A 24,793-nucleotide genomic window follows, 5' to 3' on the forward strand; every position below is an offset into this window, starting at 1 on the left:
ACGGGCGTCCCTCTACTGCAGTGTCACACATGACGAATAAAAAGGAAAACAGCAGAACGTCTGTGTAGGGCCATGTTTTTACCTACAGTGTCACTTGGCTGAATGTGTATAAGGCTCTGTGGCATCACTCAAACGCAGCCAAATTGTCACACTAGCTGTGTATCTCTAACAAAGTTGACGTATGCCCTCACCTCGGTGCCGGTTAAAACGATTTCGCCCCCGGGTGGGCTCGAACCACCAACCTTTCGGTTAACAGCCGAACGCGCTAGCCGATTGCGCCACGGAGGCCTTGACTTTGGCTCCCTTGTGCTCTGTATATCAACGCAATTCGTATACCTTCTGCAGGAATCTCGCAGAATGGTAGCATTTGCTTACGCCTCTTCACATGGATAACGTGCATGCACACTGTAGCGAGGCTCGTAAACGAATGACATCGCCAAGCATGACATTATACTACAAAATGCATACAAACCAATGTTCTGCCTATGCATTCAGAAAACCTCTGAGGCCAGTAGAATACTTGTCATAGGTTGTAGAACATCCCTTTCATTCAGTGTACTGCCATGTGTTAGATGCTGCTCGAGATAGCTCCGCTCCTTGCAGGAAGGTTTAAAAAATGAATGCCTTCTGTGAGGTTCGAACTCACGACCCCTGGTTTACGAGACCAGTGCTCTACCACTGAGCTAAGAAGGCGGCAGCTTAGCGTTTGTGAGCTATCCCCAAATTGTTACTTCATCATACTGAATCTTGCAGCCCTCGACCAGATATCGGATTTGGCACACAGCTGCTGCTGGGGGTGTCCACATTGCCGTTTTCCAAATCTCTTGAATGTTTCGCCCTTACGATCGACGACGAGCGTCGGCCCACCAAAAGTTAGCGGTCTGCACAATCCTGACCTAGTGCACAGCTTGTGGGATAGCGTGGCTCGACTGCGAAATGCGCCTTTCGGCTCCTCTCTCTGGCTACAGTGCGCTGTTGTCCACAGTGGCACTGGCGTTGCCCATGGGGCTTCATGTAAGGCGACTGCACGTCGCTCGGCCACCAGCGGCCTACTGCAGACCGACACTTAAGACACACCAAATACAAATCGACATCGAGAGACAGGCCCTGTCATATGGCACTCGCGACGTATATGCTGAAATTGAATGTAAAGAATACGTCTTTTGTAGCGGGCGTCCCTCTACTGCAGTGTCACACATGACGAATAAAAAGGAAAACAGCAGAACGTCTTCGTAGGGCCATGTTTTTACCTACAGTGTCACTTGGCTGAATGTGTATAAGGCTCTGTGGCATCACTCAAACGCAGCCAAATTGTCACACTAGCTGTGTATCTCTAACAAAGTTGACGTATGCCCTCACCTCGGTGCCGGTTAAAACGATTTCGCCCCCGGGTGGGCTCGAACCACCAACCTTTCGGTTAACAGCCGAACGCGCTAGCCGATTGCGCCACGGAGGCCTTGACTTTGGCTCCCTTGTGCTCTGTATATCAACGCAATTCGTATACCTTCTGCAGGAATCTCGCAGAATGGTAGCATTTGCTTACGCCTCTTCACATGGATAACGTGCATGCACACTGTAGCGAGGCTCGTAAACGAATGACATCGCCAAGCATGACATTATACTACAAAATGCATACAAACCAATGTTCTGCCTATGCATTCAGAAAACCTCTGAGGCCAGTAGAATACTTGTCATAGGTTGTAGAACATCCCTTTCATTCAGTGTACTGCCATGTGTTAGATGCTGCTCGAGATAGCTCCGCTCCTTGCAGGAAGGTTTAAAAAATGAATGCCTTCTGTGAGGTTCGAACTCACGACCCCTGGTTTACGAGACCAGTGCTCTACCACTTTTTTTTTTTTTTTTTTTTTAACGCGTGCAGAGCACATTGGATTAGCAGTCCAACGCCTTAACCACTTTTTTTTTTTTTTTTTTTTTTATCGCCTTAACCACTTTTTTTTTTTTTTTTTTCTAGTTTTTAGACGCCTTAACCACTTTTTTTTTTTTTTTTTTTTTCGCCTTATCCATTTTTTTTTTTTTTTTGCCTTAACCACTTTTTTTTTTTAGACGCCTTAACCACTTTTTTTTTTTTTTTTTTTTTTAACCACTTTTTTTTTTTTTTTTTTTTTTTATAGCAGACACTCCACCACTTTTTTTTTTTTTTTTTTTTTGAATATCGTTGTCACTGTGTATCTGAGATCAATTTGAACATGACGGACGCTGAGACTGGAACTCGTCACAATTGTCTGCTCGGTAGAGGCAGATGAGAGGGGCTGCTGCAGCAGCAACAGACTAACCGATCCCTTGTTTTTCAAAAACAATGTCCAACATATTGCCAAAGATTTTTGTCAAGTTGCCCGTTTGTTTTATTCTCCAATAAGCAGTATGCATGTATGCCAAAAATTCAACTAGGTTGTCGCCGTCCCGTCTGGTGATCGTATAATGCACATAATTTGCCAATATCCACATCATTGTAGTATTCTTAGCCATAGGATAGTAGTCCGTATCTGGGTTCGTGATGATAGTGGTCGAGATACTCGCTGGCGAGCTTCTCGATAATAGTGCGAGTTTTTCCCTCACCCATCGCCAGTTGTTTAAGTGTCCGCAGCAGGTGAAACGATGAAGCAAAGTGTCGATTAAACCACACTTAACACATTTATCAGAGGGATGTAAGCCTATTCTGTGTAATTTGACATTAGTGGCGATGGTATCATTCACCACCTGGTACCAAGTTGATGCAACATCCCATGTATGAATCTTAAGACTAATGTTCCTCCATAGGGTCTTCCAGTTACAAGATGGATTTTTTGCCTCAATTGTATTACATTGACGCATCTTAGACCATTTCTGCATGACTTCATTCGTTGTCAAATGCGAGTTTTGTAAGATGCTTTCGCCTACATAACTTGTTTCAATGAAATATTCTCGTACATGTTTCAGCTGGTAGTTTATGTTGCTGATGTCGACGGGCGGGTGTATGTTTCCAGGGCGAAGGACGTGGAACAGACTTGCAGTTATGTTTGGGTCGTGACTGTATACTAGGCGCGAAGTGCGTTTCAGAAAAAGGGCATTGGCTGTTTTATGGATGTCAGTGAGCCCTAGCCCGCCGTCGGGTCGTGATTTTGTTAGCGTGGCACTGTCGAGTTTAAAAATGTTCCCTTTCCACACGAATCTGCTAGCTATTTGCAACATTTTTCTGGCCTGAACTTTAGGTATGGGAAATACTTGTGCCAAGTAGTATGCTTTGGAGAAAATACATATATTGACTATCTTGACCCTTTCTATCAAGTTCGCAGAGCGCCAGTTGTTTTCAACAATGAGACCATGCATGCTGTTCGTAACAGCTTTCCAGTTTTTCGCCGCCATTTTAAGAGGACATTTGTCGACGATAATACCTAGTGACTTAGGATTGTCCACTTTTTGGGCCCAGGGTATGGATACATGTTCAAGACCTCTCAAGTTAACCAGTTTGCATTTTCCTTCATTGAGTTTAGCTCCAGACACCTTACTGTATTTGTCGATTTCCGTTTTAATCGTCTTTACGTCGTTTACACAACGAATAACTGCTGTGACGTCATCGGCATAGGCACGCACTGCAAAACAAGCTCTTGATATAGAGAGACCTGGTAATGTGGACTCCAGTTTCCTGAGGAGAGGTTCCAGAGAAAAGGCAAAGAGCAACATCGAGAGAGGACTTCCCTGTGGGACCCCTCTCATAAGTGTAATCGGTATTGTCGACTGGCCGTTAACACACAATCGGGTGGTAATGCCTGTGATGACATTGCGGAGTAAGGTTACTACTGTGTTATCTAATCCAATCCTTTCCATGATCTGGAGGATGTAACGGTGACTCACACGATCAAAAGCCTTAGAAAGGTCGACAAACAGTAGGGCACAGTTGATGTTGGTCGCCGCCGTGATCGAAATTACGTCCCTGATGTCAGCGATTGTGGTCATTACGCTTCTGCCAGGGATGCAAGACTGATGATTCTTAATGACATGCCGGGCTATCAAGATTAATCTACTGTTTATCGCTCTGGCAATAGTCTTATAATCAAAATTTAACAGCATGATAGGCCGGAAGTTATCAATTTGCCTGTGGCCTCTTTGTTTCGGTATGAGCACTGTTCTACCTTCTTTCAACGCGTCCGGTATTCTGTGGCCTCGAAAGACTTCGTTAATAATTTCTGTGAGGGTGGGTCCAACGACATGCCAAAATTTGTGATAGAATTCTTTGGGGAGACCATCTGGACCAGGGGATTTGTTTGCAGGGGAACCGACAATTAAGTCTAAGACATCTGAAATTGCGAAATCGGCAAGAAATTCATTGTTGTCTTCTGCAGTTAAGTTACTGCCCAAAGGCTGAAGGAAATCAGACGTCAGATTTACATCAAGTGGATCTTCTGAGTATAATTCTCTATAATAATGATAAAAACCCTGAACAATGTCCTTTTGGTGCACAAGATGATCACCGGTTGGGGTAACTAGTTCGTCAACGAAGGTCCGCACACGATTGGAACGGTGTTTGATGAGATGGTATAAGGAAGTCATTTCGCTATCACTAACAGATTTGGTCTTAGCTTTAATTTTTAGGCCATCTAATTGCCTGTGCTTAATGCTTAACAGCTTCGCTTTGACTCGTTGGATTTGTGCAGCGTAAACATTGGAGTCATGAGATTTGTCATATAATTCTCTTAAAAGGGCATAATAAAATTCTGTTGTCTTCTTGTTATCCGTCGCTTTCTGATAGCAGTAAGAGATCAGGCATTGTCGCAGTTTTCTTTTAGCTGTGTGTGTCCACCACTCTAGTTTAGTTCTGTGCTTGTTAATGGAGCGGAGACAAAAATTCCATGTTGCACAAATGGCATCTTCGAGCTCCAGGTCTTGAAGATGAGAAGTGTTAAGCATCCACTGCCCTTTGAACCTTTTTGTTGGTTGCTTGTCGAGATTTAAGGTGACAGCATAGGCACAATGGTCAGAAAACGGAGCTGGAATAACTTCAGTATCAAGAACTCGGTTGCTGATATGAGACGATATATAGATCCGGTCAAGTCGACTACTTGAAGTAGGGGTAAAAAAAGTAAATTTAACCAGGGTGGGGTGCAGAATTTCCCACGTATCTTTCAACCGAACCTTGATGACGAGTTCGCGAAGGTCATGACAGTAATTAAACTGTGGCCTCTGATCCGTCTGATGTACCACGCAGTTAAAATCACCACCTAGAACAATGTTAACGGGGTCCTTTCGAAGCAAATAAATGACTTCATCTTTAAAATAGGCACTTCTCGCTGACTTGTAACTGCTGCCGGAGGGTGCGTACACATTTACAACAGTGACATCAAAGATTTGGCAGCTAATACCGCGACCAGATTCAAGTTTTTCGACCTCTGTGACGGGGATACCATTACGGACTAGCACGGCCGTGCCTGTATGAAGTTCGTGAGCTACGTTTTCAATGGATTGGAAACCAGGAATATCAAAACTTTTGACTGCCACCTCCTGTAGCAGAATGATGTCTGCTTCAGATTCGTAAACGAATTGCCGGAGCATTGCTACTTTAAGGTCGGATTGCAGGTTGTTAATATTTATGGTTAACAGTTTATAGGCTTGAGACATGTCTACATTAGGTTGAATTTAGACTTTGAGGACTGTCAGCGTGTCAGACGAACAACAGCACAGAAAACATTGAAAAAACCATACGGAACAAAAGAGAAAAACAACTTATAGAGGCCTTCCGTCCGAACGCAACGTCACTATGCCGTAAACAAGTTTCCATTAATCGTTACTACTGTGGGGGTGGATCTCGCCGGCACTTGTGGTTTGACGGCCGTCAGGTTCGTCACGTACTACTTCGTACCCGATATTCTTCTGTTTCAAATCTGATTGCCCCTGTTGCGACTGTTGTGATTGCGATGGATTGCGAGAAGCCGAAAGATTAGGCTGTGGTTTGAGTTTGCGCCGTACCGTCGGTTGAGATGCCGATATCGTTGTCGAGTCATCGGCCTTCTGTGTTGCTGTTTCCGTCCGACCGACAGTCGTGACCTGTTGTTTGGCAACAACTTTCTCCTGTTTGTTTCCACCTGTGGCTTGTTGTCGTGGTTTGTTGTGGAGCCGATGTTTACCCGCCACTTCCTCATGTTGGTCGCGTTGAGGCGGCTGTTGTACATCGCCGGTGACACTCAAAGTTGTTGACAGTTGCTGCTGGTCGGTAGGATCCTCCGTTTCCACATCCGATTTGTTGGTGGCAGGTGGTACTGCAGGATCGATCTGCATACAATCGGCTTCTACTAAATCTCCGTCGGCTGAAGGACGTGGTTTTCTGATTGTGGGAGAGGTGCGATATAATTCATCTCCTGAATGATCATCGCTTCGCTCCAGTGGCCGTTTTTTATTCTGTACATCCCTATCAGGGGGAACAGATTCGAGATTCGTCGGGGCTACGATAGGTGGAAAATCAGTGACACTGCAAGGAAAGTCAGATGAACTTTCCTTAGCAACATCATCTACAGGTTGGACAGGTGTACCGTTTGCCATAACGTCACTGAGTGTCAATTTACGTCGCTGCATGAGGTTCGTTTTTAAGACAAACACACGGCGGGGACAATCCTGCCGAAAATGACCTGACTCATTACAGACGTGACATGTAGGGATTTGTCCAGTATAAACAATATGAGCCTTGTGACCTTCAACGGAGATATGTGACGGGATATTAGTCTTAACTTCCATTTCAACCGACCTTATTCCATTAAAGCACTGGAGTTTATAATGCGGCGACCAGCGTTCATTAATGATTTCTTTTACATCCCCATATTGAGACAGAGCAACCTTAATTTTTTCGTTTTCTAGTTCAATTGGTAAATTAAGAACTCGAACAGTCCGATATGTAGTATCAGCCCTTTTGATAGAAACCATACTACTAGTGCCGTCCCTATGGATAAACTCGACTTGGTTGCCAAACTTATCGCGAATTTTATCAACCATTAACGGATTAAAGAACTTAACAAACACACAGTAGTTGTCGGAATCAAGCTGGGTAGTATGAACAGAATCCGGGTTAATGCCAATTACCTCTGTGAGCCATTCGTGAACCTCGAGAGCAGACGGTTGAACCCGGCGAGTTTCCTTTTCAAACGAAAAAACCAGGGTGTTCTTCCTGATGGAGGAAGCCATGTCGTGCAGCACCGGTCGGATTACGGTCAAAACCGAAAATCCCTAGAGCGACGAATATCCGAAGACGTAACCAGTACACAAAACTGGTGTAGAACAGATCTCAATTTAAACACAGAACAGAAAGCAGTACACACGAAACGATAAGTACTAGCGTAAGCGCTGTTTACACGGAGCGGCGGCAAGTACGTCCGTACGCGACGGCAGCTAGAGCCACACTATCACTGAGCTAAGAAGGCGGCAGCTTAGCGTTTGTGAGCTATCCCCAAATTGTTACTTCATCATACTGAATCTTGCAGCCCTCGACCAGATATCGGACTTGGCACACAGCTGCTGCTGGGGGTGTCCACATTGCCGTTTTCCAAATCTCTTGAATGTTTCGCCCTTACGATCGACGACGAGCGTCGGCCCACCAAAAGTTAGCGGTCTGCACAATCCTGACCTAGTGCACAGCTTGTGGGATAGCGTGGCTCGACTGCGAAATGCGCCTTTCGGCTCCTCTCTCTGGCTACAGTGCGCTGTTGTCCACAGTGGCACTGGCGTTGCCCATGGGGCTTCATGTAAGGCGACTGCACGTCGCTCGGCCAACAGCGGCCTACTGCAGACCGACACTTAAGACACACCAAATACAAATCGACATCGAGAGACAGGCCCTGTCATATGGCACTCGCGACGTATATGCTGAAATTGAATGTAAAGAATACGTCTTTTGTAGCGGGCGTCCCTCTACTGCAGTGTCACACATGACGAATAAAAAGGAAAACAGCAGAACGTCTGTGTAGGGCCATGTTTTTACCTACAGTGTCACTTGGCTGAATGTGTATAAGGCTCTGTGGCATCACTCAAACGCAGCCAAATTGTCACACTAGCTGTGTATCTCTAACAAAGTTGACGTATGCCCTCACCTCGGTGCCGGTTAAAACGATTTCGCCCCCGGGTGGGCTCGAACCACCAACCTTTCGGTTAACAGCCGAACGCGCTAGCCGATTGCGCCACGGAGGCCTTGGCTTTGGCTCCCTTGTGCTCTGTATATCAACGCAATTCGTATACCTTCTGCAGGAATCTCGCAGAATGGTAGCATTTGCTTACGCCTCTTCACATGGATAACGTGCATGCACACTGTAGCGAGGCTCGTAAACGAATGACATCGCCAAGCATGACATTATACTACAAAATGCATACAAACCAATGTTCTGCCTATGCATTCAGAAAACCTCTGAGGCCAGTAGAATACTTGTCATAGGTTGTAGAACATCCCTTTCATTCAGTGTACTGCCATGTGTTAGATGCTGCTCGAGATAGCTCCGCTCCTTGCAGGAAGGTTTAAAAAATGAATGCCTTCTGTGAGGTTCGAACTCACGACCCCTGGTTTACGAGACCAGTGCTCTACCACTGAGCTAAGAAGGCGGCAGCTTAGCGTTTGTGAGCTATCCCCAAATTGTTACTTCATCATACTGAATCTTGCAGCCCTCGACCAGATATCGGACTTGGCACACAGCTGCTGCTGGGGGTGTCCACATTGCCGTTTTCCAAATCTCTTGAATGTTTCGCCCTTACGATCGACGACGAGCGTCGGCCCACCAAAAGTTAGCGGTCTGCACAATCCTGACCTAGTGCACAGCTTGTGGGATAGCGTGGCTCGACTGCGAAATGCGCCTTTCGGCTCCTCTCTCTGGCTACAGTGCGCTGTTGTCCACAGTGGCACTGGCGTTGCCCATGGGGCTTCATGTAAGGCGACTGCACGTCGCTCGGCCAACAGCGGCCTACTGCAGACCGACACTTAAGACACACCAAATACAAATCGACATCGAGAGACAGGCCCTGTCATATGGCACTCGCGACGTATATGCTGAAATTGAATGTAAAGAATACGTCTTTTGTAGCGGGCGTCCCTCTACTGCAGTGTCACACATGACGAATAAAAAGGAAAACAGCAGAACGTCTGTGTAGGGCCATGTTTTTACCTACAGTGTCACTTGGCTGAATGTGTATAAGGCTCTGTGGCATCACTCAAACGCAGCCAAATTGTCACACTAGCTGTGTATCTCTAACAAAGTTGACGTATGTCCTCACCTCGGTGCCGGTTAAAACGATTTCGCCCCCGGGTGGGCTCGAACCACCAACCTTTCGGTTAACAGCCGAACGCGCTAGCCGATTGCGCCACGGAGGCCTTGACTTTGGCTCCCTTGTGCTCTGTATATCAACGCAATTCGTATACCTTCTGCAGGAATCTCGCAGAATGGTAGCATTTGCTTACGCCTCTTCACATGGATAACGTGCATGCACACTGTAGCGAGGCTCGTAAACGAATGACATCGCCAAGCATGACATTATACTACAAAATGCATACAAACCAATGTTCTGCCTATGCATTCAGAAAACCTCTGAGGCCAGTAGAATACTTGTCATAGGTTGTAGAACATCCCTTTCATTCAGTGTACTGCCATGTGTTAGATGCTGCTCGAGATAGCTCCGCTCCCTGCAGGAAGGTTTAAAAAATGAATGCCTTCTGTGAGGTTCGAACTCACGACCCCTGGTTTACGAGACCAGTGCTCTACCACTGAGCTAAGAAGGCGGCAGCTTAGCGTTTGTGAGCTATCCCCAAATTGTTACTTCATCATACTGAATCTTGCAGCCCTCGACCAGATATCGGACTTGGCACACAGCTGCTGCTGGGGGTGTCCACATTGCCGTTTTCCAAATCTCTTGAATGTTTCGCCCTTACGATCGACGACGAGCGTCGGCCCACCAAAAGTTAGCGGTCTGCACAATCCTGACCTAGTGCACAGCTTGTGGGATAGCGTGGCTCGACTGCGAAATGCGCCTTTCGGCTCCTCTCTCTGGCTACAGTGCGCTGTTGTCCACAGTGGCACTGGCGTTGCCCATGGGGCTTCATGTAAGGCGACTGCACGTCGCTCGGCCAACAGCGGCCTACTGCAGACCGACACTTAAGACACACCAAATACAAATCGACATCGAGAGACAGGCCCTGTCATATGGCACTCGCGACGTATATGCTGAAATTGAATGTAAAGAATACGTCTTTTGTAGCGGGCGTCCCTCTACTGCAGTGTCACACATGACGAATAAAAAGGAAAACAGCAGAACGTCTGTGTAGGGCCATGTTTTTACCTACAGTGTCACTTGGCTGAATGTGTATAAGGCTCTGTGGCATCACTCAAACGCAGCCAAATTGTCACACTAGCTGTGTATCTCTAACAAAGTTGACGTATGTCCTCACCTCGGTGCCGGTTAAAACGATTTCGCCCCCGGGTGGGCTCGAACCACCAACCTTTCGGTTAACAGCCGAACGCGCTAGCCGATTGCGCCACGGAGGCCTTGACTTTGGCTTCCTTGTGCTCTGTATATCAACGCAATTCGTATACCTTCTGCAGGAATCTCGCAGAATGGTAGCATTTGCTTACGCCTCTTCACATGGATAACGTGCATGCACACTGTAGCGAGGCTCGTAAACGAATGACATCGCCAAGCATGACATTATACTACAAAATGCATACAAACCAATGTTCTGCCTATGCATTCAGAAAACCTCTGAGGCCAGTAGAATACTTGTCATAGGTTGTAGAACATCCCTTTCATTCAGTGTACTGCCATGTGTTAGATGCTGCTCGAGATAGCTCCGCTCCCTGCAGGAAGGTTTAAAAAATGAATGCCTTCTGTGAGGTTCGAACTCACGACCCCTGGTTTACGAGACCAGTGCTCTACCACTGAGCTAAGAAGGCGGCAGCTTAGCGTTTGTGAGCTATCCCCAAATTGTTACTTCATCATACTGAATCTTGCAGCCCTCGACCAGATATCGGACTTGGCACACAGCTGCTGCTGGGGGTGTCCACATTGCCGTTTTCCAAATCTCTTGAATGTTTCGCCCTTACGATCGACGACGAGCGTCGGCCCACCAAAAGTTAGCGGTCTGCACAATCCTGACCTAGTGCACAGCTTGTGGGATAGCGTGGCTCGACTGCGAAATGCGCCTTTCGGCTCCTCTCTCTGGCTACAGTGCGCTGTTGTCCACAGTGGCACTGGCGTTGCCCATGGGGCTTCATGTAAGGCGACTGCACGTCGCTCGGCCAACAGCGGCCTACTGCAGACCGACACTTAAGACACACCAAATACAAATCGACATCGAGAGACAGGCCCTGTCATATGGCACTCGCGACGTATATGCTGAAATTGAATGTAAAGAATACGTCTTTTGTAGCGGGCGTCCCTCTACTGCAGTGTCACACATGACGAATAAAAAGGAAAACAGCAGAACGTCTGTGTAGGGCCATGTTTTTACCTACAGTGTCACTTGGCTGAATGTGTATAAGGCTCTGTGGCATCACTCAAACGCAGCCAAATTGTCACACTAGCTGTGTATCTCTAACAAAGTTGACGTATGTCCTCACCTCGGTGCCGGTTAAAACGATTTCGCCCCCGGGTGGGCTCGAACCACCAACCTTTCGGTTAACAGCCGAACGCGCTAGCCGATTGCGCCACGGAGGCCTTGACTTTGGCTTCCTTGTGCTCTGTATATCAACGCAATTCGTATACCTTCTGCAGGAATCTCGCAGAATGGTAGCATTTGCTTACGCCTCTTCACATGGATAACGTGCATGCACACTGTAGCGAGGCTCGTAAACGAATGACATCGCCAAGCATGACATTATACTACAAAATGCATACAAACCAATGTTCTGCCTATGCATTCAGAAAACCTCTGAGGCCAGTAGAATACTTGTCATAGGTTGTAGAACATCCCTTTTGTTCAGTGTACTGCCATGTGTTAGATGCTGCTCGAGATAGCTCCGCTCCTTGCAGGAAGGTTTAAAAAATGAATGCCTTCTGTGAGGTTCGAACTCACGACCCCTGGTTTACGAGACCAGTGCTCTACCACTGAGCTAAGAAGGCGGCAGCTTAGCGTTTGTGAGCTATCCCCAAATTGTTACTTCATCATACTGAATCTTGCAGCCCTCGACCAGATATCGGATTTGGCACACAGCTGCTGCTGGGGGTGTCCACATTGCCGTTTTCCAAATCTCTTGAATGTTTCGCCCTTACGATCGACGACGAGCGTCGGCCCACCAAAAGTTAGCGGTCTGCACAATCCTGACCTAGTGCACAGCTTGTGGGATAGCGTGGCTCGACTGCGAAATGCGCCTTTCGGCTCCTCTCTCTGGCTACAGTGCGCTGTTGTCCACAGTGGCACTGGCGTTGCCCATGGGGCTTCATGTAAGGCGACTGCACGTCGCTCGGCCAACAGCGGCCTACTGCAGACCGACACTTAAGACACACCAAATACAAATCGACATCGAGAGACAGGCCCTGTCATATGGCACTCGCGACGTATATGCTGAAATTGAATGTAAAGAATACGTCTTTTGTAGCGGGCGTCCCTCTACTGCAGTGTCACACATGACGAATAAAAAGGAAAACAGCAGAACGTCTGTGTAGGGCCATGTTTTTACCTACAGTGTCACTTGGCTGAATGTGTATAAGGCTCTGTGGCATCACTCAAACGCAGCCAAATTGTCACACTAGCTGTGTATCTCTAACAAAGTTGACGTATGTCCTCACCTCGGTGCCGGTTAAAACGATTTCGCCCCCGGGTGGGCTCGAACCACCAACCTTTCGGTTAACAGCCGAACGCGCTAGCCGATTGCGCCACGGAGGCCTTGACTTTGGCTTCCTTGTGCTCTGTATATCAACGCAATTCGTATACCTTCTGCAGGAATCTCGCAGAATGGTAGCATTTGCTTACGCCTCTTCACATGGATAACGTGCATGCACACTGTAGCGAGGCTCGTAAACGAATGACATCGCCAAGCATGACATTATACTACAAAATGCATACAAACCAATGTTCTGCCTATGCATTCAGAAAACCTCTGAGGCCAGTAGAATACTTGTCATAGGTTGTAGAACATCCCTTTTGTTCAGTGTACTGCCATGTGTTAGATGCTGCTCGAGATAGCTCCGCTCCTTGCAGGAAGGTTTAAAAAATGAATGCCTTCTGTGAGGTTCGAACTCACGACCCCTGGTTTACGAGACCAGTGCTCTACCACTGAGCTAAGAAGGCGGCAGCTTAGCGTTTGTGAGCTATCCCCAAATTGTTACTTCATCATACTGAATCTTGCAGCCCTCGACCAGATATCGGATTTGGCACACAGCTGCTGCTGGGGGTGTCCACATTGCCGTTTTCCAAATCTCTTGAATGTTTCGCCCTTACGATCGACGACGAGCGTCGGCCCACCAAAAGTTAGCGGTCTGCACAATCCTGACCTAGTGCACAGCTTGTGGGATAGCGTGGCTCGACTGCGAAATGCGCCTTTCGGCTCCTCTCTCTGGCTACAGTGCGCTGTTGTCCACAGTGGCACTGGCGTTGCCCATGGGGCTTCATGTAAGGCGACTGCACGTCGCTCGGCCAACAGCGGCCTACTGCAGACCGACACTTAAGACACACCAAATACAAATCGACATCGAGAGACAGGCCCTGTCATATGGCACTCGCGACGTATACGCTGAAATTGAATGTAAAGAATACGTCTTTTGTAGCGGGCGTCCCTCTACTGCAGTGTCACACATGACGAATAAAAAGGAAAACAGCAGAACGTCTGTGTAGGGCCATGTTTTTACCTACAGTGTCACTTGGCTGAATGTGTATAAGGCTCTGTGGCATCACTCAAACGCAGCCAAATTGTCACACTAGCTGTGTATCTCTAACAAAGTTGACGTATGCCCTCACCTCGGTGCCGGTTAAAACGATTTCGCCCCCGGGTGGGCTCGAACCACCAACCTTTCGGTTAACAGCCGAACGCGCTAGCCGATTGCGCCACGGAGGCCTTGACTTTGGCTCCCTTGTGCTCTGTATATCAACGCAATTCGTATACCTTCTGCAGGAATCTCGCAGAATGGTAGCATTTGCTTACGCCTCTTCACATGGATAACGTGCATGCACACTGTAGCGAGGCTCGTAAACGAATGACATCGCCAAGCATGACATTATACTACAAAATGCATACAAACCAATGTTCTGCCTATGCATTCAGAAAACCTCTGAGGCCAGTAGAATACTTGTCATAGGTTGTAGAACATCCCTTTCATTCAGTGTACTGCCATGTGTTAGATGCTGCTCGAGATAGCTCCGCTCCTTGCAGGAAGGTTTAAAAAATGAATGCCTTCTGTGAGGTTCGAACTCACGACCCCTGGTTTACGAGACCAGTGCTCTACCACTGAGCTAAGAAGGCGGCAGCTTAGCGTTTGTGAGCTATCCCCAAATTGTTACTTCATCATACTGAATCTTGCAGCCCTCGACCAGATATCGGACTTGGCACACAGCTGCTGCTGGGGGTGTCCACATTGCCGTTTTCCAAATCTCTTGAATGTTTCGCCCTTACGATCGACGACGAGCGTCGGCCCACCAAAAGTTAGCGGTCTGCACAATCCTGACCTAGTGCACAGCTTGTGGGATAGCGTGGCTCGACTGCGAAATGCGCCTTTCGGCTCCTCTCTCTGGCTACAGTGCGCTGTTGTCCACAGTGGCACTGGCGTTGCCCATGGGGCTTCATGTAAGGCGACTGCACGTCGCTCGGCCAACAGCGGCCTACTGCAGACCGACACTTAAGACACACCAAATACAAATCGACATCGAGAGACAGGCCCTGTCATATGGCACTCGCGACGTATATGCTGAAATTGAATGTAAAGAATACGTCTTTTGTAGCGGGCGTCCCTCTACTGCAGTGTCACACATGACGAATAAAAAGGAAAACAGCAGAACGTCTGTGTAGGGCCATGTTTTTACCTACAGTGTCACTTGGCTGAATGTGTATAAGGCTCTGTGGCATCACTCAAACGCAGCCAAATTGTCACACTAGCTGTGTATCTCTAACAAAGTTGACGTATGTCCTCACCTCGGTGCCGGTTAAAACGATTTCGCCCCCGGGTGGGCTCGAACCACCAACCTTTCGGTTAACAGCCGAACGCGCTAGCCGATTGCGCCACGGAGGCCTTGACTTTGGCTTCCTTGTGCTCTGTATATCAACGCAATTCGTATACCTTCTGCAGGAATCTCGCAGAATGGTAGCATTTGCTTACGCCTCTTCACATGGATAACGTGCATGCACACTGTAGCGAGGCTCGTAAACGAATGACATCGCCAAGCATGACATTATACTACAAAATGCATACAAACCAATGTTCTGCCTATGCATTCAGAAAACCTCTGAGGCCAGTAGAATACTTGTCATAGGTTGTAGAACATCCCTTTTGTTCAGTGTACTGCCATGTGTTAGATGCTGCTCGAGATAGCTCCGCTCCTTGCAGGAAGGTTTAAAAAATGAATGCCTTCTGTGAGGTTCGAACTCACGACCCCTGGTTTACGAGACCAGTGCTCTACCACTGAGCTAAGAAGGCGGCAGCTTAGCGTTTGTGAGCTATCCCCAAATTGTTACTTCATCATACTGAATCTTGCAGCCCTCGACCAGATATCGGATTTGGCACACAGCTGCTGCTGGGGGTGTCCACATTGCCGTTTTCCAAATCTCTTGAATGTTTCGCCCTTACGATCGACGACGAGCGTCGGCCCACCAAAAGTTAGCGGTCTGCACAATCCTGACCTAGTGCACAGCTTGTGGGATAGCGTGGCTCGACTGCGAAATGCGCCTTTCGGCTCCTCTCTCTGGCTACAGTGCGCTGTTGTCCACAGTGGCACTGGCGTTGCCCATGGGGCTTCATGTAAGGCGACTGCACGTCGCTCGGCCAACAGCGGCCTACTGCAGACCGACACTTAAGACACACCAAATACAAATCGACATCGAGAGACAGGCCCTGTCATATGGCACTCGCGACGTATACGCTGAAATTGAATGTAAAGAATACGTCTTTTGTAGCGGGCGTCCCTCTACTGCAGTGTCACACATGACGAATAAAAAGGAAAACAGCAGAACGTCTGTGTAGGGCCATGTTTTTACCTACAGTGTCACTTGGCTGAATGTGTATAAGGCTCTGTGGCATCACTCAAACGCAGCCAAATTGTCACACTAGCTGTGTATCTCTAACAAAGTTGACGTATGCCCTCACCTCGGTGCCGGTTAAAACGACTTCGCCCCCGGGTGGGCTCGAACCACCAACCTTTCGGTTAACAGCCGAACGCGCTAGCCGATTGCGCCACGGAGGCCTTGACTTTGGCTCCCTTGTGCTCTGTATATCAACGCAATTCGTATACCTTCTGCAGGAATCTCGCAGAATGGTAGCATTTGCTTACGCCTCTTCACATGGATAACGTGCATGCACACTGTAGCGAGGCTCGTAAACGAATGACATCGCCAAGCATGACATTATACTACAAAATGCATACAAACCAATGTTCTGCCTATGCATTCAGAAAACCTCTGAGGCCAGTAGAATACTTGTCATAGGTTGTAGAACATCCCTTTCATTCAGTGTACTGCCATGTGTTAGATGCTGCTCGAGATAGCTCCGCTCCTTGCAGGAAGGTTTAAAAAATGAATGCCTTCTGTGAGGTTCGAACTCACGACCCCTGGTTTACGAGACCAGTGCTCTACCACTGAGCTAAGAAGGCGGCAGCTTAGCGTTTGTGAGCTATCCCCAAATTGTTACTTCATCATACTGAATCTTGCAGCCCTCGACCAGATATCGGACTTGGCACACAGCTGCTGCTGGGGGTGTCCACATTGCCGTTTTCCAAATCTCTTGAATGTTTCGCCCTTACGATCGACGACGAGCGTCGGCCCACCAAAAGTTAGCGGTCTGCACAATCCTGACCTAGTGCACAGCTTGTGGGATAGCGTGGCTCGACTGCGAAATGCGCCTTTCGGCTCCTCTCTCTGGCTACAGTGCGCTGTTGTCCACAGTGGCACTGGCGTTGCCCATGGGGCTTCATGTAAGGCGACTGCACGTCGCTCGGCCAACAGCGGCCTACTGCAGACCGACACTTAAGACACACCAAATACAAATCGACATCGAGAGACAGGCCCTGTCATATGGCACTCGCGACGTATATGCTGAAATTGAATGTAAAGAATACGTCTTTTGTAGCGGGCGTCCCTCTACTGCAGTGTCACACATGACGAATAAAAAGGAAAACAGCAGAACGTCTGTGTAGGGCCATGTTTTTACCTACAGTGTCACTTGGCTGAATGTGTATAAGGCTCTGTGGCATCACTCAAACGCAGCCAAATTGTCACACTAGCTGTGTATCTCTAACAAAGTTGACGTATGCCCTCACCTCGGTGCCGGTTAAAACGATTTCGCCCCCGGGTGGGCTCGAACCACCAACCTTTCGGTTAACAGCCGAACGCGCTAGCCGATTGCGCCACGGAGGCCTTGACTTTGGCTCCCTTGTGCTCTGTATATCAACGCAATTCGTATACCTTCTGCAGGAATCTCGCAGAATGGTAGCATTTGCTTACGCCTCTTCACATGGATAACGTGCATGCACACTGTAGCGAGGCTCGTAAACGAATGACATCGCCAAGCATGACATTATACTACAAAATGCATACAAACCAATGTTCTGCCTATGCATTCAGAAAACCTCTGAGGCCAGTAGAATACTTGTCATAGGTTGTAGAACATCCCTTTCATTCAGTGTACTGCCATGTGTTAGATGCTGCTCGAGATAGCTCCGCTCCTTGCAGGAAGGTTTAAAAAATGAATGCCTTCTGTGAGGTTCGAACTCACGACCCCTGGTTTACGAGACCAGTGCTCTACCACTGAGCTAAGAAGGCGGCAGCTTAGCGTTTGTGAGCTATCCCCAAATTGTTACTTCATCATACTGAATCTTGCAGCCCTCGACCAGATATCGGATTTGGCACACAGCTGCTGCTGGGGGTGTCCACATTGCCGTTTTCCAAATCTCTTGAATGTTTCGCCCTTACGATCGACGACGAGCGTCGGCCCACCAAAAGTTAGCGGTCTGCACAATCCTGACCTAGTGCACAGCTTGTGGGATAGCGTGGCTCGACTGCGAAATGCGCCTTTCGGCTCCTCTCTCTGGCTACAGTGCGCTGTTGTCCACAGTGGCACTGGCGTTGCCCATGGGGCTTCATGTAAGGCGACTGCACGTCGCTCGGCCAACAGCGGCCTACTGCAGACCGACACTTAAGACACACCAAATACAAATCGACATCGAGAGACAGGCCCTGTCATATGGCACTCGCGACGTATATGCTGAAATTGAATGTAAAGAATACGTCTTTTGTAGCGGGCGTCCCTCTACTGCAGTGTCACACATGACGAATAAAAAGGAAAACAGCAGAACGTCTGTGTAGGGCCATGTTTTTACCTACAGTGTCACTTGGCTGAATGTGTATAAGGCTCTGTGGCATCACTCAAACGCAGCCAAATTGTCACACTAGCTGTGTATCTCTAACAAAGTTGACGTATGCCCTCACCTCGGTGCCGGTTAAAACGATTTCGCCCCCGGGTGGGCTGCGACTGCACGTCGCTCGGCCAACAGCGGCCTACTGCAGACCGACACTTAAGACACACCAAATACAAATCGACATCGAGAGACAGGCCCTGTCATATGGCACTCGCGACGTATATGCTGAAATTGAATGTAAAGAATACGTCTTTTGTAGCGGGCGTCCCTCTACTGCAGTGTCACACATGACGAATAAAAAGGAAAACAGCAGAACGTCTGTGTAGGGCCATGTTTTTACCTACAGTGTCACTTGGCTGAATGTGTATAAGGCTCTGTGGCATCACTCAAACGCAGCCAAATTGTCACACTAGCTGTGTATCTCTAACAAAGTTGACGTATGCCCTCACCTCGGTGCCGGTTAAAACGATTTCGCCCCCGGGTGGGCTCGAACCACCAACCTTTCGGTTAACAGCCGAACGCGCTAGCCGATTGCGCCACGGAGGCCTTGACTTTGGCTCCCTTGTGCTCTGTATATCAACGCAATTCGTATACCTTCTGCAGGAATCTCGCAGAATGGTGGCATTTGCTTACGCCTCTTCACATGGATAACGTGCATGCACACTGTAGCGAGGCTCGTAAACGAATGACATCGCCAAGCATGACATTATACTACAAAATGCATACAAACCAATGTTCTGCCTATGCATTCAGAAAACCTCTGAGGCCAGTAGAATACTTGTCATAGGTTGTAGAACATCCCTTTCATTCAGTGTACTGCCATGTGTTAGATGCTGCTCGAGATAGCTCCGCTCCTTGCAGGAAGGTTTAAAAAATGAATGCCTTCTGTGAGGTTCGAACTCACGACCCCTGGTTTACGAGACCAGTGCTCTACCACTGAGCTAAGAAGGCGGCAGCTTAGCGTTTGTGAGCTATCCCCAAATTGTTACTTCATCATACTGAATCTTGCAGCCCTCGACCAGATATCGGATTTGGCACACAGCTGCTGCTGGGGGTGTCCACATTGCCGTTTTCCAAATCTCTTGAATGTTTCGCCCTTACGATCGACGACGAGCGTCGGCCCACCAAAAGTTAGCGGTCTGCACAATCCTGACCTAGTGCACAGCTTGTGGGATAGCGTGGCTCGACTGCGAAATGCGCCTTTCGGCTCCTCTCTCTGGCTACAGTGCGCTGTTGTCCACAGTGGCACTGGCGTTGCCCATGGGGCTTCATGTAAGGCGACTGCACGTCGCTCGGCCAACAGCGGCCTACTGCAGACCGACACTTAAGACACACCAAATACAAATCGACATCGAGAGACAGGCCCTGTCATATGGCACTCGCGACGTATATGCTGAAATTGAATGTAAAGAATACGTCTTTTGTAGCGGGCGTCCCTCTACTGCAGTGTCACACATGACGAATAAAAAGGAAAACAGCAGAACGTCTGTGTAGGGCCATGTTTTTACCTACAGTGTCACTTGGCTGAATGTGTATAAGGCTCTGTGGCATCACTCAAACGCAGCCAAATTGTCACACTAGCTGTGTATCTCTAACAAAGTTGACGTATGTCCTCACCTCGGTGCCGGTTAAAACGATTTCCCCCCCGGGTGGGCTCGAACCACCAACCTTTCGGTTAACAGCCGAACGCGCTAGCCGATTGCGCCACGGAGGCCTTGACTTTGGCTTCCTTGTGCTCTGTATATCAACGCAATTCGTATACCTTCTGCAGGAATCTCGCAGAATGGTAGCATTTGCTTACGCCTCTTCACATGGATAACGTGCATGCACACTGTAGCGAGGCTCGTAAACGAATGACATCGCCAAGCATGACATTATACTACAAAATGCATACAAACCAATGTTCTGCCTATGCATTCAGAAAACCGCTGAGGCCAGTAGAATACTTGTCATAGGTTATAGAACATCCCTTTTATTCAGTGTACTGCCATGTGTTAGATGCTGCTCGAGATAGCTCCGCTCCTTGCAGGAAGGTTTAAAAAATGAATGCCTTCTGTGAGGTTCGAACTCACGACCCCTGGTTTACGAGACCAGTGCTCTACCACTGAGCTAAGAAGGCGGCAGCTTAGCGTTTGTGAGCTATCCCCAAATTGTTACTTCATCATACTGAATCTTGCAGCCCTCGACCAGATATCGGATTTGGCACACAGCTGCTGCTGGGGGTGTCCACATTGCCGTTTTCCAAATCTCTTGAATGTTTCGCCCTTACGATCGACGACGAGCGTCGGCCCACCAAAAGTTAGCGGTCTGCACAATCCTGACCTAGTGCACAGCTTGTGGGATAGCGTGGCTCGACTGCGAAATGCGCCTTTCGGCTCCTCTCTCTGGCTACAGTGCGCTGTTGTCCACAGTGGCACTGGCGTTGCCCATGGGGCTTCATGTAAGGCGACTGCACGTCGCTCGGCCAACAGCGGCCTACTGCAGACCGACACTTAAGACACACCAAATACAAATCGACATCGAGAGACAGGCCCTGTCATATGGCACTCGCGACGTATATGCTGAAATTGAATGTAAAGAATACGTCTTTTGTAGCGGGCGTCCCTCTACTGCAGTGTCACACATGACGAATAAAAAGGAAAACAGCAGAACGTCTGTGTAGGGCCATGTTTTTACCTACAGTGTCACTTGGCTGAATGTGTATAAGGCTCTGTGGCATCACTCAAACGCAGCCAAATTGTCACACTAGCTGTGTATCTCTAACAAAGTTGACGTATGCCCTCACCTCGGTGCCGGTTAAAACGATTTCGCCCCCGGGTGGGCTCGAACCACCAACCTTTCGGTTAACAGCCGAACGCGCTAGCCGATTGCGCCACGGAGGCCTTGACTTTGGCTCCCTTGTGCTCTGTATATCAACGCAATTCGTATACCTTCTGCAGGAATCTCGCAGAATGGTAGCATTTGCTTACGCCTCTTCACATGGATAACGTGCATGCACACTGTAGCGAGGCTCGTAAACGAATGACATCGCCAAGCATGACATTATACTACAAAATGCATACAAACCAATGTTCTGCCTATGCATTCAGAAAACCTCTGAGGCCAGTAGAATACTTGTCATAGGTTGTAGAACATCCCTTTCATTCAGTGTACTGCCATGTGTTAGATGCTGCTCGAGATAGCTCCGCTCCTTGCAGGAAGGTTTAAAAAATGAATGCCTTCTGTGAGGTTCGAACTCACGACCCCTGGTTTACGAGACCAGTGCTCTACCACTGAGCTAAGAAGGCGGCAGCTTAGCGTTTGTGAGCTATCCCCAAATTGTTACTTCATCATACTGAATCTTGCAGCCCTCGACCAGATATCGGACTTGGCACACAGCTGCTGCTGGGGGTGTCCACATTGCCGTTTTCCAAATCTCTTGAATGTTTCGCCCTTACGATCGACGACGAGCGTCGGCCCACCAAAAGTTAGCGGTCTGCACAATCCTGACCTAGTGCACAGCTTGTGGGATAGCGTGGCTCGACTGCGAAATGCGCCTTTCGGCTCCTCTCTCTGGCTACAGTGCGCTGTTGTCCACAGTGGCACTGGCGTTGCCCATGGGGCTTCATGTAAGGCGACTGCACGTCGCTCGGCCAACAGCGGCCTACTGCAGACCGACACTTAAGACACACCAAATACAAATCGACATCGAGAGACAGGCCCTGTCATATGGCACTCGCGACGTATATGCTGAAATTGAATGTAAAGAATACGTCTTTTGTAGCGGGCGTCCCTCTACTGCAGTGTCACACATGACGAATAAAAAGGAAAACAGCAGAACGTCTGTGTAGGGCCATGTTTTTACCTACAGTGTCACTTGGCTGAATGTGTATAAGGCTCTGTGGCATCACTCAAACGCAGCCAAATTGTCACACTAGCTGTGTGTCTCTAACAAAGTTGACGTATGCCCTCACCTCGGTGCCGGTTAAAACGATTTCGCCCCCGGGTGGGCTCGAACCACCAACCTTTCGGTTAACAGCCGAACGCGCTAGCCGATTGCGCCACGGAGGCCTTGACTTTGGCTCCCTTGTGCTCTGTATATCAACGCAATTCGTATACCTTCTGCAGGAATCTCGCAGAATGGTAGCATTTGCTTACGCCTCTTCACATGGATAACGTGCATGCACACTGTAGCGAGGCTCGTAAACGAATGACATCGCCAAGCATGACATTATACTACAAAATGCATACAAACCAATGTTCTGCCTATGCATTCAGAAAACCTCTGAGGCCAGTAGAATACTTGTCATAGGTTGTAGAACATCCCTTTCATTCAGTGTACTGCCATGTGTTAGATGCTGCTCGAGATAGCTCCGCTCCTTGCAGGAAGGTTTAAAAAATGAATGCCTTCTGTGAGGTTCGAACTCACGACCCCTGGTTTACGAGACCAGTGCTCTACCACTGAGCTAAGAAGGCGGCAGCTTAACGTTTGTGAGCTATCCCCAAATTGTTACTTCATCATACTGAATCTTGCAGCCCTCGACCAGATATCGGATTTGGCACACAGCTGCTGCTGGGGGTGTCCACATTGCCGTTTTCCAAATCTCTTGAATGTTTCGCCCTTACGATCGACGACGAGCGTCGGCCCACCAAAAGTTAGCGGTCTGCACAATCCTGACCTAGTGCACAGCTTGTGGGATAGCGTGGCTCGACTGCGAAATGCGCCTTTCGGCTCCTCTCTCTGGCTACAGTGCGCTGTTGTCCACAGTGGCACTGGCGTTGCCCATGGGGCTTCATGTAAGGCGACTGCACGTCGCTCGGCCAACAGCGGCCTACTGCAGACCGACACTTAAGACACACCAAATACAAATCGACATCGAGAGACAGGCCCTGTCATATGGCACTCGCGACGTATATGCTGAAATTGAATGTAAAGAATACGTCTTTTGTAGCGGGCGTCCCTCTACTGCAGTGTCACACATGACGAATAAAAAGGAAAACAGCAGAACGTCTGTGTAGGGCCATGTTTTTACCTACAGTGTCACTTGGCTGAATGTGTATAAGGCTCTGTGGCATCACTCAAACGCAGCCAAATTGTCACACTAGCTGTGTATCTCTAACAAAGTTGACGTATGCCCTCACCTCGGTGCCGGTTAAAACGATTTCGCCCCCGGGTGGGCTCGAACCACCAATCTTTCGGTTAACAGCCGAACGCGCTAGCCGATTGCGCCACGGAGGCCTTGACTTTGGCTCCCTTGTGCTCTGTATATCAACGCAATTCGTATACCTTCTGCAGGAATCTCGCAGAATGGTAGCATTTGCTTACGCCTCTTCACATGGATAACGTGCATGCACACTGTAGCGAGGCTCGTAAACGAATGACATCGCCAAGCATGACATTATACTACAAAATGCATACAAACCAATGTTCTGCCTATGCATTCAGAAAACCTCTGAGGCCAGTAGAATACTTGTCATAGGTTGTAGAACATCCCTTTCATTCAGTGTACTGCCATGTGTTAGATGCTGCTCGAGATAGCTCCGCTCCTTGCAGGAAGGTTTAAAAAATGAATGCCTTCTGTGAGGTTCGAACTCACGACCCCTGGTTTACGAGACCAGTGCTCTACCACTGAGCTAAGAAGGCGGCAGCTTAGCGTTTGTGAGCTATCCCCAAATTGTTACTTCATCATACTGAATCTTGCAGCCCTCGACCAGATATCGGATTTGGCACACAGCTGCTGCTGGGGGTGTCCACATTGCCGTTTTCCAAATCTCTTGAATGTTTCGCCCTTACGATCGACGACGAGCGTCGGCCCACCAAAAGTTAGCGGTCTGCACAATCCTGACCTAGTGCACAGCTTGTGGGATAGCGTGGCTCGACTGCGAAATGCGCCTTTCGGCTCCTCTCTCTGGCTACAGTGCGCTGTTGTCCACAGTGGCACTGGCGTTGCCCATGGGGCTTCATGTAAGGCGACTGCACGTCGCTCGGCCAACAGCGGCCTACTGCAGACCGACACTTAAGACACACCAAATACAAATCGACATCGAGAGACAGGCCCTGTCATATGGCACTCGCGACGTATATGCTGAAATTGAATGTAAAGAATACGTCTTTTGTAGCGGGCGTCCCTCTACTGCAGTGTCACACATGACGAATAAAAAGGAAAACAGCAGAACGTCTGTGTAGGGCCATGTTTTTACCTACAGTGTCACTTGGCTGAATGTGTATAAGGCTCTGTGGCATCACTCAAACGCAGCCAAATTGTCACACTAGCTGTGTATCTCTAACAAAGTTGACGTATG

At 48.5% G+C, this 24,793-nt stretch overlaps 31 non-coding genes across 31 annotated transcripts; all 31 read right to left on the reverse strand.

The window, feature by feature from the left end:
• Window positions 1-214: 214 nt before the first annotated feature.
• Trnan-guu lies at window positions 215-288 on the reverse strand. The gene has a single exon. It is a non-coding gene; the product is annotated as a tRNA-Asn (tRNA).
• A 333-nt stretch (window positions 289-621) lies between these two features.
• On the reverse strand, window positions 622-693 carry Trnat-cgu. Its single transcript has one exon. It is a non-coding gene; the product is annotated as a tRNA-Thr (tRNA).
• A 689-nt stretch (window positions 694-1,382) lies between these two features.
• Trnan-guu lies at window positions 1,383-1,456 on the reverse strand. The gene has a single exon. It is a non-coding gene; the product is annotated as a tRNA-Asn (tRNA).
• Window positions 1,457-8,092: 6,636 nt separating this feature from the next.
• Window positions 8,093-8,166, reverse strand: Trnan-guu. Its single transcript has one exon. It is a non-coding gene; the product is annotated as a tRNA-Asn (tRNA).
• Window positions 8,167-8,499: 333 nt separating this feature from the next.
• On the reverse strand, window positions 8,500-8,571 carry Trnat-cgu. The gene has a single exon. It is a non-coding gene; the product is annotated as a tRNA-Thr (tRNA).
• A 689-nt stretch (window positions 8,572-9,260) lies between these two features.
• Window positions 9,261-9,334, reverse strand: Trnan-guu. The gene has a single exon. It is a non-coding gene; the product is annotated as a tRNA-Asn (tRNA).
• A 333-nt stretch (window positions 9,335-9,667) lies between these two features.
• Window positions 9,668-9,739, reverse strand: Trnat-cgu. The gene has a single exon. It is a non-coding gene; the product is annotated as a tRNA-Thr (tRNA).
• A 689-nt stretch (window positions 9,740-10,428) lies between these two features.
• On the reverse strand, window positions 10,429-10,502 carry Trnan-guu. The gene has a single exon. It is a non-coding gene; the product is annotated as a tRNA-Asn (tRNA).
• Window positions 10,503-10,835: 333 nt separating this feature from the next.
• Window positions 10,836-10,907, reverse strand: Trnat-cgu. Its single transcript has one exon. It is a non-coding gene; the product is annotated as a tRNA-Thr (tRNA).
• A 689-nt stretch (window positions 10,908-11,596) lies between these two features.
• Window positions 11,597-11,670, reverse strand: Trnan-guu. Its single transcript has one exon. It is a non-coding gene; the product is annotated as a tRNA-Asn (tRNA).
• Window positions 11,671-12,003: 333 nt separating this feature from the next.
• Trnat-cgu lies at window positions 12,004-12,075 on the reverse strand. Its single transcript has one exon. It is a non-coding gene; the product is annotated as a tRNA-Thr (tRNA).
• A 689-nt stretch (window positions 12,076-12,764) lies between these two features.
• Trnan-guu lies at window positions 12,765-12,838 on the reverse strand. The gene has a single exon. It is a non-coding gene; the product is annotated as a tRNA-Asn (tRNA).
• Window positions 12,839-13,171: 333 nt separating this feature from the next.
• Window positions 13,172-13,243, reverse strand: Trnat-cgu. The gene has a single exon. It is a non-coding gene; the product is annotated as a tRNA-Thr (tRNA).
• A 689-nt stretch (window positions 13,244-13,932) lies between these two features.
• Window positions 13,933-14,006, reverse strand: Trnan-guu. Its single transcript has one exon. It is a non-coding gene; the product is annotated as a tRNA-Asn (tRNA).
• A 333-nt stretch (window positions 14,007-14,339) lies between these two features.
• On the reverse strand, window positions 14,340-14,411 carry Trnat-cgu. Its single transcript has one exon. It is a non-coding gene; the product is annotated as a tRNA-Thr (tRNA).
• Window positions 14,412-15,100: 689 nt separating this feature from the next.
• Window positions 15,101-15,174, reverse strand: Trnan-guu. Its single transcript has one exon. It is a non-coding gene; the product is annotated as a tRNA-Asn (tRNA).
• Window positions 15,175-15,507: 333 nt separating this feature from the next.
• On the reverse strand, window positions 15,508-15,579 carry Trnat-cgu. Its single transcript has one exon. It is a non-coding gene; the product is annotated as a tRNA-Thr (tRNA).
• A 689-nt stretch (window positions 15,580-16,268) lies between these two features.
• On the reverse strand, window positions 16,269-16,342 carry Trnan-guu. Its single transcript has one exon. It is a non-coding gene; the product is annotated as a tRNA-Asn (tRNA).
• Window positions 16,343-16,675: 333 nt separating this feature from the next.
• Window positions 16,676-16,747, reverse strand: Trnat-cgu. The gene has a single exon. It is a non-coding gene; the product is annotated as a tRNA-Thr (tRNA).
• Window positions 16,748-17,436: 689 nt separating this feature from the next.
• Window positions 17,437-17,510, reverse strand: Trnan-guu. Its single transcript has one exon. It is a non-coding gene; the product is annotated as a tRNA-Asn (tRNA).
• Window positions 17,511-17,843: 333 nt separating this feature from the next.
• On the reverse strand, window positions 17,844-17,915 carry Trnat-cgu. The gene has a single exon. It is a non-coding gene; the product is annotated as a tRNA-Thr (tRNA).
• Window positions 17,916-18,983: 1,068 nt separating this feature from the next.
• Window positions 18,984-19,057, reverse strand: Trnan-guu. The gene has a single exon. It is a non-coding gene; the product is annotated as a tRNA-Asn (tRNA).
• A 333-nt stretch (window positions 19,058-19,390) lies between these two features.
• On the reverse strand, window positions 19,391-19,462 carry Trnat-cgu. Its single transcript has one exon. It is a non-coding gene; the product is annotated as a tRNA-Thr (tRNA).
• Window positions 19,463-20,151: 689 nt separating this feature from the next.
• On the reverse strand, window positions 20,152-20,225 carry Trnan-guu. Its single transcript has one exon. It is a non-coding gene; the product is annotated as a tRNA-Asn (tRNA).
• Window positions 20,226-20,558: 333 nt separating this feature from the next.
• Window positions 20,559-20,630, reverse strand: Trnat-cgu. Its single transcript has one exon. It is a non-coding gene; the product is annotated as a tRNA-Thr (tRNA).
• A 689-nt stretch (window positions 20,631-21,319) lies between these two features.
• On the reverse strand, window positions 21,320-21,393 carry Trnan-guu. Its single transcript has one exon. It is a non-coding gene; the product is annotated as a tRNA-Asn (tRNA).
• A 333-nt stretch (window positions 21,394-21,726) lies between these two features.
• Trnat-cgu lies at window positions 21,727-21,798 on the reverse strand. Its single transcript has one exon. It is a non-coding gene; the product is annotated as a tRNA-Thr (tRNA).
• A 689-nt stretch (window positions 21,799-22,487) lies between these two features.
• Trnan-guu lies at window positions 22,488-22,561 on the reverse strand. Its single transcript has one exon. It is a non-coding gene; the product is annotated as a tRNA-Asn (tRNA).
• A 333-nt stretch (window positions 22,562-22,894) lies between these two features.
• Window positions 22,895-22,966, reverse strand: Trnat-cgu. The gene has a single exon. It is a non-coding gene; the product is annotated as a tRNA-Thr (tRNA).
• Window positions 22,967-23,655: 689 nt separating this feature from the next.
• Trnan-guu lies at window positions 23,656-23,729 on the reverse strand. The gene has a single exon. It is a non-coding gene; the product is annotated as a tRNA-Asn (tRNA).
• Window positions 23,730-24,062: 333 nt separating this feature from the next.
• Trnat-cgu lies at window positions 24,063-24,134 on the reverse strand. The gene has a single exon. It is a non-coding gene; the product is annotated as a tRNA-Thr (tRNA).
• Window positions 24,135-24,793: the final 659 nt, after the last annotated feature.

The sequence above is a fragment of the Schistocerca americana genome, chromosome 5 (assembly GCF_021461395.2).
Source record: "Schistocerca americana isolate TAMUIC-IGC-003095 chromosome 5, iqSchAmer2.1, whole genome shotgun sequence".
NCBI classification, from domain to species: Eukaryota; Metazoa; Arthropoda; class Insecta; order Orthoptera; family Acrididae; genus Schistocerca; species Schistocerca americana.